This window comes from Dasypus novemcinctus, chromosome 15, assembly GCF_030445035.2.
Source record: "Dasypus novemcinctus isolate mDasNov1 chromosome 15, mDasNov1.1.hap2, whole genome shotgun sequence".
Classification (NCBI taxonomy): domain Eukaryota; kingdom Metazoa; phylum Chordata; class Mammalia; order Cingulata; family Dasypodidae; genus Dasypus; species Dasypus novemcinctus.
Genome location: NC_080687.1, coordinates 104,588,520 through 104,599,545, shown reverse-complemented (window position 1 = coordinate 104,599,545; position 11,026 = coordinate 104,588,520). Strand labels below are relative to the sequence as shown.

The following is an 11,026-nucleotide window of genomic DNA, read 5'->3' as shown; positions in this document are numbered from 1 at the left end:
ATGTTACTGCTCTGCATAGTGTCTTAGAGGTCAAGATCTCAGAACAGATCTCAGAACCCTGGCAGTCTGTCAAGATAAATGCAGCACAAAAAGACAAGGCACATTTCTCTTTTCCAAAACAGGTCAGAGGAGACAGAACCTTTCTGAGCTCAACATCCAGATCAGACAGTGCATGCATTATGCATTTGGTATAATTGGTATAGTTTCCCATTGATCTGAGGGTTCTTTCAGAGAATTACATTGGTGAACACATCCCTGCAGATAAGACTATGGATTCTCTTCACCCTCAAGTGACTCAGTGCTTAGTGGCTGCTTTTCCAAGCATATTCGATGATGTCTAGTGTGTAGGTTCTCACTGGCTGCCTGCAAGGAGGAACATGTACTAGGACACTTGAGATCGAGAGTGCAAAGAAACATTGGTTACCACAGCTGTTGAAACTGGCAACCTTGACTTTATTCATATTGATTCATAAACAACTTGATGGGTTTTATGATTCTTTTTTCTGAAATTAAAGCATTATGCCCACTTTCAAAACCCATGTCAATTACTCCTTAAATCTCTACTAAATGCATCATGACTCTCTTCCTTGCACTGCTATCTAATGATAATGATTAAATGCATGTTACATTTCTATTGCTTGCCTTATCTTTTTTGTTTTTTCCTCACTTTCTTCCCTTTTCTTCACATGTCTACATATTAATACTTACTTGCACTGAAGAGAGGGTTCACAGAGAAGGCCTGCAATCATTTCACATCCATCAACCCTCCAACTTGAAATCCTGTGGAGGTATGTCCTCATTGCTGTAATTAGGTTTTGATGGGAGAATATGTGGTTGAACCTATAACAACTTCTACTTATTTTGGGGCTTGATTGTTTCTTCCTAGTAGCCAACAGAATTCTTGTTTACAATGTAATTTTAATTTTATATTCCTGATATGTAGTGTAGGACCTTGGACATAACATCCATTCAATAATTAAGGGTGGATACATTAATTGGTTTCATGTCCAAGACAAATAATTAAGTCATGTTGTTTCTCTAAGAGATATACAGTACTTCAAAATGTGCTCTAAAAAAGTTTGTAAATGAATAGAGCTGCATGTGAAAATTAAGTAGAACATATAATCTCAAAAAAATAGGCTTTTCATATATTCACTCATATATATATATATATCCTTTTTTTTCTGGGTCTTAATAGAGCTCTATTTGTTCACAGTTCTTCAGTCATTTTTTGTGTGTTACAAAATGCAGTCTTAACTATTTAACTGTGCTTAAAGAAATTGGTTCATGCCATTCAAAAGTAACATTTTTTTATTATTTATTTATTTTTTAAAAATTATATTCAAAAAATATGAAGTCCCATTCAACCCCCCCGCCCCCACCACCCACTCCCCCCACAGCAACACTCTCTCCCATCATCATAACACATCCATTGCACCTGCTAAGTACATCTCTGAGCATCACTGCTCCCCTCAAAAGTAACATTTTATGCACTTTTTTGGGGCTAGGTGGGGTGGGTTAGTCCACAGACATGGTTAACTGTGTTTTTTAAGAAACAAGAGTTTTGTTTTGTTTTTCTATTTTATTGCTTTTATAACTAGTCAATGCTAGTTTCACATGTAGGAAAATAATTTCTCTCTGCTGGGTTGGAATGAGTCTCTGGGGCAAACAATTGGTTTTCCATCTTGTGCCCTTCTTGACTATTGTCCTTTTTTACTCACCCACAGCATGGTGAATGTCTTGCCTGCAGTTGTGATCTGTGTCCAGAGGAGGAAGAGCCAACAGAAACGTCTTATCTTAAAGGGTCTCTTCCATTACTAGGCTGATAAAAGCAATTTGGACTGAGTTTGCCTGCTGGTCCTGCCTCATCCCTTGGAGCTCTAAATAGTCATTGTCAATGACACCCCACATCAGTGCTCCTCCCCTGCCATAGCTGAACCCCTCTGTGATCCAAAACTCCTTCAAAAATGAAGTCTAAAATATTTCCAAGTTCAATTAATCAGAAAATGAAATATTAATGATAGTCTTAAAGATTAGAAATAGAATACGTAAAAATTTAGAAAAACTAAAATAAAGTAAAAAACAAATTGGGGCATTAAAAAATGAAAAATATAAAATTTTTTTGATGTTTTGCCTTTCATCACTCTAATAGGTATTACCCTGTGTGTACAGTGGCAAGGCAATCTCTTCCATTCCTTCCTGAGTGTCTACAAACTCTTTTTTAAAATTATATCTTCAAAAAAGTTTTAGGTCACTGTAAAGTCACATATAAAATATAGGGAACTCTCATATACCAAACATCAAACCCCTTTCCCCCTTCCTCAGAATGATCTTTTTACATGTGGATGTTATATTTGCTGCAACTGATGTACAGATATTTAAACATAGCTACCAAACATGGTTCCATTATAGTTTACATTATCATTTACATTTTAGACTGTACACTTTCATAAATTTTTGGTTACAATATGATTTACATTATGGTTTATATTATAGACTGTACACCTTTATAAATTTGGGTGATATTTTAAATGGCCAGTATCAATCATTGCAGGATCATTCAGAACACTTCCATTGCCCACCCCAGTAATCCCCATCTTCCAACTATTCTATTCCTCTCTCCCCTTCCCCTTAAGGTGGGAGGGAATTCTCCAGGGCATGCATATAGGTTACATAGATCTGTTCAGATGTCCGTTGGGTATTGACATAGAGGGTAGAGTATCACATGACAACTGAGGGAATGCTGAGTTCCCATTCTGGAAAACCTTGTCACACTCTCCAGTGGAGCAGCAACAATCCCCCTAGTGCAAGGGCACAGAGAAGAAGGATGGTCCAATGATGGGCCCTTGATACTGATGACTATGTTTATGAGCCTGTGTGCTTGAATTTTCAACTTGGCCTAGAGCTGCAGGTTACCTTAGAGTTACCTCCTGAGAGCCTCCATGTTACTCATATGTGGCCACTCTCTAAGCCAAACTCAGCATTACATTCCCCCCATCAAGGGACATGATTCCTGGGGATGACCCTTCCTGGTGTGGAGGGATTACTGCTGAGCACCAACTGGTGATGCAACTAGAAAAAGACCTTGAATAAAAAGGCGGAATGGTAAAGACAAATGAGTTTATATGGCTAAGAGTATTCAAAATGAGTTGGGAGGTCATCAGAGGGCTTGTGCTTATGCACATCTCAGCAGGATCTCAGAGACAACCAAAGTAGATACAATCCCAGGTAGTGGTGCTCCTTAGGGCTATGGACACAACCAAGCCCTATGGTCACGGCAGATGGCTCTGCAGTTTGTTGCTTGCCAGTGGGCCCTACTTTGGAATTTGTGCTTCTGAGTGTGATGGAGTTGGACACAGATATGACCTCTCTATACATGCCTCTTCTGTCACTTTTACTGAACCTGTGGTTGGCACTGGGGTTGGTGTATGCTCAGGATTCTTGAATCTCTGGACTATGTGCCAGCTGGGCCCTGAACCTCAGCAGTGTTGCAACACCTACTCTCCAGTTCATAGGACCCAGGTCAGCTAGCAGGGAGGTGATGATAGTCAACCACCTCACCAGGGAACCCAGAGGGACTACAGCTGCAAGCAGGAGCCATGTGGGATCTAAGGCCCCTCTCAATTTAGAGGTGGAGTGGATATCACCATCTCAGGGTCCTCAGGATGGAAGAATAAAATATGGATTAGAGTGGAAAAAAGAAAAGAGTCATTGTCTTCATCAGTTTCTATTTCAATGAAGCTCCTCCTCTCCCTTGAAGAGAAAAGAAACTGTCTTTGCTTGGGAAACTGAGGGGGTAAGCCTTTTGAAGGTCCCTGATGGTTGTCAGAACCCCCCCTGCCCATTAAAGGTGTATCTCCCTGGGGAGAGTTTTCTTCCAAGAGGGTGGTGCTGATGTGCTATGAGGTGGTGAGCAGAGTCAGCTGTGATGACTGGCAGTGGCCTGGCTGTGCTGGGGTGGTCTGTGGTGCACTGCATCTACTTTCCTGAGAGTTCACTTTGAGAGATCTGGGCTTGAGTGAGTTGTTGCCTTTCAGCATGCTCTTAGGGCTGTCAGGGACAATGCCAGACTGCGGAGGACTGTGGGCCACCCTGGGAACTATGGGCATTCAGGTTCACAGCTATGTCAGTTGGAGGATGTGCCAAAGCAGCATCCTACACAGCCAGTCCTTTCTCTCTGTCTAAGTGTTAGAAACAGGGTGCCTAGGCTCTATGGTGCTCTTCTGTCCACATAATGCCAGTGAGGAACTTCCCCTGCAAGTGTAAAGCAGAGGGCAGTGGCAGGGGAAAATTCTGTCTCAGTGAATTCAGTGGTGCAGCTGGTGAAGCTGTCAATGCTGTCAATACTTTTCATGTCCATCATGATCTTGGTGTGCACCAAGGCCAGCTGCTCTGGGAGCAGGCAACCTCTTCCACCTCAATCTCTTCCTCAAATGCAGATGGTCTCTGCGGTCACCCCTTGGGCTGAAGTGTGGTTTGCTGGCCTGGCAGGGGAGTGGCCGCGGTAGGCCTAATTCCGCTGCCCCCATAATAGGGTGGTTGGTCGGGCCCACCGCCACCCCTGAAGGAAGCTCGGCATGGGCGCAGAGTGCCCTCGGGTCTCCCCTTCTCGGCAGCCATGCTTCCGTGGCCGCCCCTCCTCCCAGATGGCGCCACCCGATGCCTTGTGGGGCGGCACCCTTCTTCTTCCTTCTCCCTGCGCAGGCGCAGGGCAGAAAATTCCAGTCTGCCCTTTTCCCCTCCCCCGACAGCAGCAACAGCCAGGCGTGGGCGGAGAAATCCAGTCTACACTTTTCCCCTCCACCGACAGCAACAACAGCCAGGTGTGGGTGGAAAAATCCAGTCTGCCCTTTTCCCTCCCCCCCGACAGCATCAACAGCCAGGCGTGGGCGGGAAACTCAAGTCTGCCCTCCACCCCAGCAACAGCAGCCACCAATCCCTAAACCCTGCCCCTTCCCCCAGCAACAGCGACAGCCAATCCCTAACCACCACCCCTCCCCCATCCAGTACCGCCCACTGACCTTTCGCCGGCAACCAATCAGAACAGGGCGTGGCTTCGACCAATCAGCCTTCCCCAGCCCCTATAAAACTGTTGCCTCTCCCTCAGTAAAGTGGACTTGCGTGTTTACCTTGTCTCCGCAGTAGTTCTTCTGCCGTGCACCCTCCAGTCCTGAGAGCCCCCGACAAGGGCCTGGCCTCCCTTGTCCCCAGTTCATCGCCTGCTTCTCCAGGCGACCCCTTCGTTGCCGGCTTTGCCGGGCGACCCCGTCAGCCGAACCACGCAATCCCTGTGAGACCGACCCCTCGTCTGCTGCCGGACCGACCCCTTGTCCCAAGTGGGACCGACCCCTCGTCCCAAGCGGGACTGACCCCTTGTCCAAAGCTGGACCGACCCCTCGTCCGCAGCCAGACCCCACCTCTACCGACCGAGCAAGCCGCCGCAGTCTCATACTGTTCCTTGGTGGCTATGCCTTGGTGATTTCATTGTATAGCATCTCCAGTTTCTGGTCACTTAGGTGCTGTGGCTGAAGGAAGGAGTGTTGTTCAGCTGCTCATGGGATTCTTTTTGGCTAACTTTCTGGTGCTTATTCTCCTAAGACTTGTAGGAACTTGTTTTGGAGAGTGCCTTCCCAGCCCACTTCTATAGGCTGGGAGACAGTTAATAATCATTGGCTGTGTCCTTCATATTGGCCAACTCTCCTGCCTTCTCCACAGCCACATCTCTCAGCTCCATACATCCACCAAAGTCATACCTTAAGTTCACAGAATGATGTTTCCATTCCCCTTCCCCTGCTTCAGAGCTCTCTCCTTTTAATTGCTTTATCCTGGCATTTCTGCTCCTGTAAAACTCAGAAAATTTGTTTACAATGATTGGGATGGGGAAGGCAATAACCAGGATCCCAGCAATACAGCAGAGGCCACCCCTGATTTTCTCATAGTGTTTTAGGGTAAATGTCACCATAGGCTATAATGGTCATGGTGATGGTGGCCCACCAAAATGATGTGGGGATACTAGTGAATTTGGTAGCATCTTCATCTTTCTCAGCAAAAGATGACAGGCTGAAAAATATCATGATCCCCATTGCCAAAAACAGTATCAGTGAGTCCAATTCTTTGTAACTCTGTCTGAGGGTGAAACCCAGATACTGCATGCCTATTGGATGTCTTTTGAGTTTTAGGATTCTCAGGATATGCATGAATCAGAAGATCTGAGAAACATACCTCATGTTCTGGAACTGTAGCATGCTTTTGTTGGATTCCATCAGGAAAATGGGTGACATAGTAAGGTAAGATAGACAGCAAATCAGTGATGTTTAGTGGGCCTTTAAAGAACTTCCATTTATTGCATGAGGATAGGAAAAATAAAATGTACTCCCACGAATCAAGCAATACACACAGCTTCCACATGTGCTAACTGGGGGTTGTCATTTGGTTGTCTGAATTCATCTGTTTCCTGCAGCTCCTGTAATGTGTTGAGTGATAAAATAATGATGAAGTGTAAAATGAATAGGATAGACATGATGGCTAAGATCTTCCAAACTTTTAGACAAAGGAAACTGGAAAGTCCAAGGTGGACAATCAGTAGATCACAATTTTCTTTGACTCCAAAATCAGAACCACACTGCAAATCATTTTATATTTCATGGCTTTGCAGTTACTAATCAGTTTGGTTTTTCCAGCAAGTCCCAGTTTCTTCCTTTCTCAGGGCAGTACTTATAATCAAACTCTTCTCCTTCTTGCTCTCTCATTGCCTCGGGCCCATGCCTCAGTTCTTTATTCATTTGCTCTTTCTTTTGATGATATCTGGCTTGACAGCAGAACTCTAAATAAATCTCATCAATTCCCCAGTAATCAAGCTCTTGGCCAAAAGAGAGAGCCCACATTTCTTCCATCACATGGAGTTTCGTGTTCAGTAGAAATTTAAAATGGAAGTGAAGGCTCCTGGATATGGAGACTTCTCATTCAAATTATAGTCATCACACACTTCCAGGAGGCTCCCAAGGGTGTTGCACTCTTGAAGCTTCCCCAAGAGTGTCCTCAGTGGCCCGTCAACGTTCTCCACAGAACTTGGCGGTTGAGGCCCCTCCTTTGATTTTTTTTATTGACTTTGTAATAATATTACATTAAAAAAATATATATATATGAGGTCCCATTCAACCCCACCACCCCCACCCCACCTCTCCCCCCCCAGCAACACTCATTCCCATCATCATGACACATCCATTGCATTTGGTAAGTACATCTTTGGGCACCTCTGCACCTCATGGTCAGTGGTCCACATCATGGCCCATACTCTCCCCCATTCCATCCAGTGGGCCCTGTGAGGATTTACAATGTCTGGTAATTGCCCCTGAAGCACCATCCAGGGCAGCTCCATGTCCCAAAGACGCCTCCACCTCTCATCTCTTCCTGCCTTTCCCCATACCCATCAGCCACCATGTCCACTTTTCCCAATCCAATGCCACCTTTTCTATGTGGACATTGGATTGGTTGTGTCCATTGCACCTCTATGTCAAGAGGAGGCTCAGATTCCACCTGGATGCTGGATGCAATCCTGCCACTTTCAGTTGTAATCACTCTAGGCTCCATGGTGTCATGGTTGTCCTTCTTCAACTCCATCTTAGCTGAGTGTGGTGCGTCCAATAAATCAGATTGTAGGTGCTGGAGTCTGTTGAGGCTCAGGACCTGGCTATCACATTGTCAGTCCAGAGATTCAAATCCCCTAAATATATCTTAAACCCCAACACTAACTGCAACTCCAGCACATTAGCATGAAAGTCTTATGAAGAGAGATCCCATCTGAGTCCAGATTCATCACACATAAACACCAGTTCCAAAGGGGGGGTCATCTGACCTGGTAGTTAACCTCCTTTGATTTTGACTCTCCTAGAGCATGTTTTGCTCCTAAGAAAGCCCACTGGTTCTGGTGGAAGAGACAGTGTCAACCTTGAAGTCTTCCTGTTTACCCAGGGGGAGCCTTTTCTGCCAATTCAAACTAGACAAAACCTCAGGGCTAGGGTCTTTGGTAGAACAAGCTGCGGGAAAGTCAACTGAAGCACTGTCCCTTGGAGACAGGCATCTCCACAGACACGGGCAGCTCCACAGATGCAGGCAGCTCCACAGACCCGCTCAGCTGAGGCACAGGCTCCGGCACCACAGAGGCTGTGGGATTCCCGCTCCCTCCGGGCTCCTGTCCCCGCGACGATTCCCTTCGCTAATGATTTGTCACTGGAAAACCCTCCCCTCCACAGAGGAGGGTCTCCCTGGCTGGGGCTCCTGCTTGTCTGTATGGCCCTGACTGTGGTTCACAGTCTCTAGGAGGAAGGCTCGAAGGAGAGGAAAAGGGAGAAAGCTAAGGCACCTTTTCAAAGAACCATAGTCTTCCTCACTCTTCACCCCTTCCCCATGCGGGGCTCGCTGCCATGGCCCAGACAGAAGAGGGATGGGTTATCAAAGAGGAAATCCAGTGCGAGGAAGGAGCCCAAGTGGGCAGCGCAGCGGAAGAGTCCCCGCCGCCTTGGCAGCCCGAGGCCCGGCAGCGGGGCAGGGAGGCAGCGGCTGTGTGCGCAGGGATCGCGCCGGGCGTGGGGGACAAGCGGGGCGCTCGGGAGCCTTCCCCGCCCTGCAGCTCGCCGACTGGGGCGCACACAATATCCGCTTATTTTTTAAACAGAGTTTCTGGATTAGAGGGGTTTCTGTTTTAAATTTTACTACACTGTGTAGATGCATATCTTTAAAAAGAAAATTCAAACAAAACCACATCCCTCTTACAAAGACCTTACTTCTCTACCCAATTATATCCAAATAAGGTTTAATGACATTTAAGGTCTTTGAAAAATTGACTCAAACTTATCTTTAATTACCATATCCTGTTATTTGATTTAGTCCATATAGGCAATAATCCCTTCCAAATTTAGTTACTTGCTTTTTAATTTTTTTCCTTTATTAGAGAAGTTGTGAGTTTACAAAACAACCATTCACAAAATACAGGGTTCCTATTACCCCTCTACTACCAACACCTTGCATTGATGTGGAACATTTGTCACAGTTGATGACAGCATATTTTTATAATTGTTCTATTAACTGGAGTCCGTTGTGTAACAGAGCATTCACTGTGTAGTGTAGTTCCAAGGATTTTTTAAAAATTTATTCTGTTACTATGTATACTATCTAACATTTCCCCTTTTAATCACATGCAGTAATGTATTTCAGTGTTGTTAATTGCACTCACAATGTTGTAGTACCGTCGACACCATCCATTCCCAAAACCTTTCCATGATTTCAAATAGGAACCCAGTACCTATAGGCTTTAAATTCCCATTTCCTATCCCCACCTCCTCCCCTGGTAACCTATATTCTAGATTCTGACTTTAAGAGTTTTTTTACTATAATTACTTCAACTTAGTGAGCTACTCACTTTTTTTTTTCTTTCTATGCCAACCTATAGTGTCACCTCCATTTCTAGACTTATTGCAATTCTTTAGGCCTGGATTTTTAACTCTGCATCTCTGTAAGAGTAGGTTGTCAGGTCACCCTAGAACTAATCTCAAATATATCATTCCATAGGTTACTCAAACTCCTCTGCATTCTCATAATACATTGCATGCATAAACGTGATCATGAACTCTCTGATGTATTTCATCATTGTGTCTACCTAATCTACCTATCCATTTGGCAGATTTTCCTAATGCACTATATTTCTCTGGTATTTATAGTTCACATAGTTTCTACAAAATGCCATTACCTTTACATTGAAAAAGTTAATGCACATGAAAATGTGGGGAAAACTTCAATCTTTTGTACATTCTAACTTTATAATCACTATGACCTTTTGTTTTGTCCTCAAGGTAGATGGAAAACCTATGGCAAATAGATTGTGCTCATGGATTAATCAAAGATATCACACAGTGGTGTTCTCTACTTTGGCCTTTTCTCTTCACCTATTTCCAAAGTTTGATTTCCTGCACTAAGTCTTAACTGTCATGGATTTGACATAAAATCCCTGAGGATTATATGACTTGATCTTTCAGGACTTAAAATGAGAGCAATGCAGTGGACCAATAAGACTGTCCTTGGATTCATTCTGATAGGTTTTTCAGACAAGCCTCAGTTGGAGCTGGTTCTCTTTGGAGTCATCTTGTTCCATTACCTTATGGCCCTTCTAGGCAACACTACTATCATCTTGGTGTCCATCTTGGACTCTAAACTCCACACTCGTAAGTACTTTTTCACCTCCCATCTCTCCCTTCTGGACCTCTTCTTCATCAGCAGTTATCATTCCCCTGCTTCTAGCAACCTGTGGGGTTCAGGTAAGTCCCTCACATCTGGAGGCTGTGTGATTCAACTCTATGTCTCCCTTGCACTGGGCTCCACTGAGTGTATTCTCCTGACTGTGATGTCCAATGATTGCTATGCTACAGTTTGCTGTCCTCTACATTATGCTTTTGTCATGCATCAGCTCTGCCATGTCTTGGCCTCTATAATGGCTTAGTAGGGTGGCCACCACATTGATTCAGTCTGCACTCACCCTTCAGCTTCCCTTTTGTGGTCATCGCCAGGTGGATCATTTCTTCTGTGAGGTCCCTGTGCTCATCACATTGGCATGTGTGGACACCACACTCAACAAGCCTGAGTGCTTTGTGGCTAGCATATAATGCCTGGTGGTGCCTTTGTCACCATCCTAACCTCCTGTGGGTACCTGGCTCAAGCAATTTTGAAGACCAAGTCAGCCATTGGAAGACATAAAGTGTTTGGGACTGCTCTTCTCACCTGATGGTGGTCATCATCTTCTATGGAACCATCACCTTCATGTATCTGCAGCCAGCCAAGAACAGAGCCAAGGACCAGGGAAAGTGTTTTTCCCTCTTCTATACCATGGTTACCCCCATGCTTAACCCACTCATCTATACCCTAAGGAACAAGGAAGTAAAGGCAGCACTGAAAAAAATTCTTGAGAAACTATGATTGAGTGGGACATGATTAACAAGAAACATTTAGGAGAGAATTACTAAGGGAGCATCATTTA

At 44.7% G+C, this 11,026-nt stretch overlaps 2 pseudogenes; both read right to left on the bottom strand.

The window, feature by feature from the left end:
• Positions 1-1,597: 1,597 nt before the first annotated feature.
• On the bottom strand, positions 1,598-5,450 carry LOC131273510 (potassium voltage-gated channel subfamily B member 2-like; annotated as a pseudogene).
• Positions 5,451-5,465: 15 nt separating this feature from the next.
• On the bottom strand, positions 5,466-10,553 carry LOC105744730 (potassium voltage-gated channel subfamily B member 2-like; annotated as a pseudogene).
• Positions 10,554-11,026: the final 473 nt, after the last annotated feature.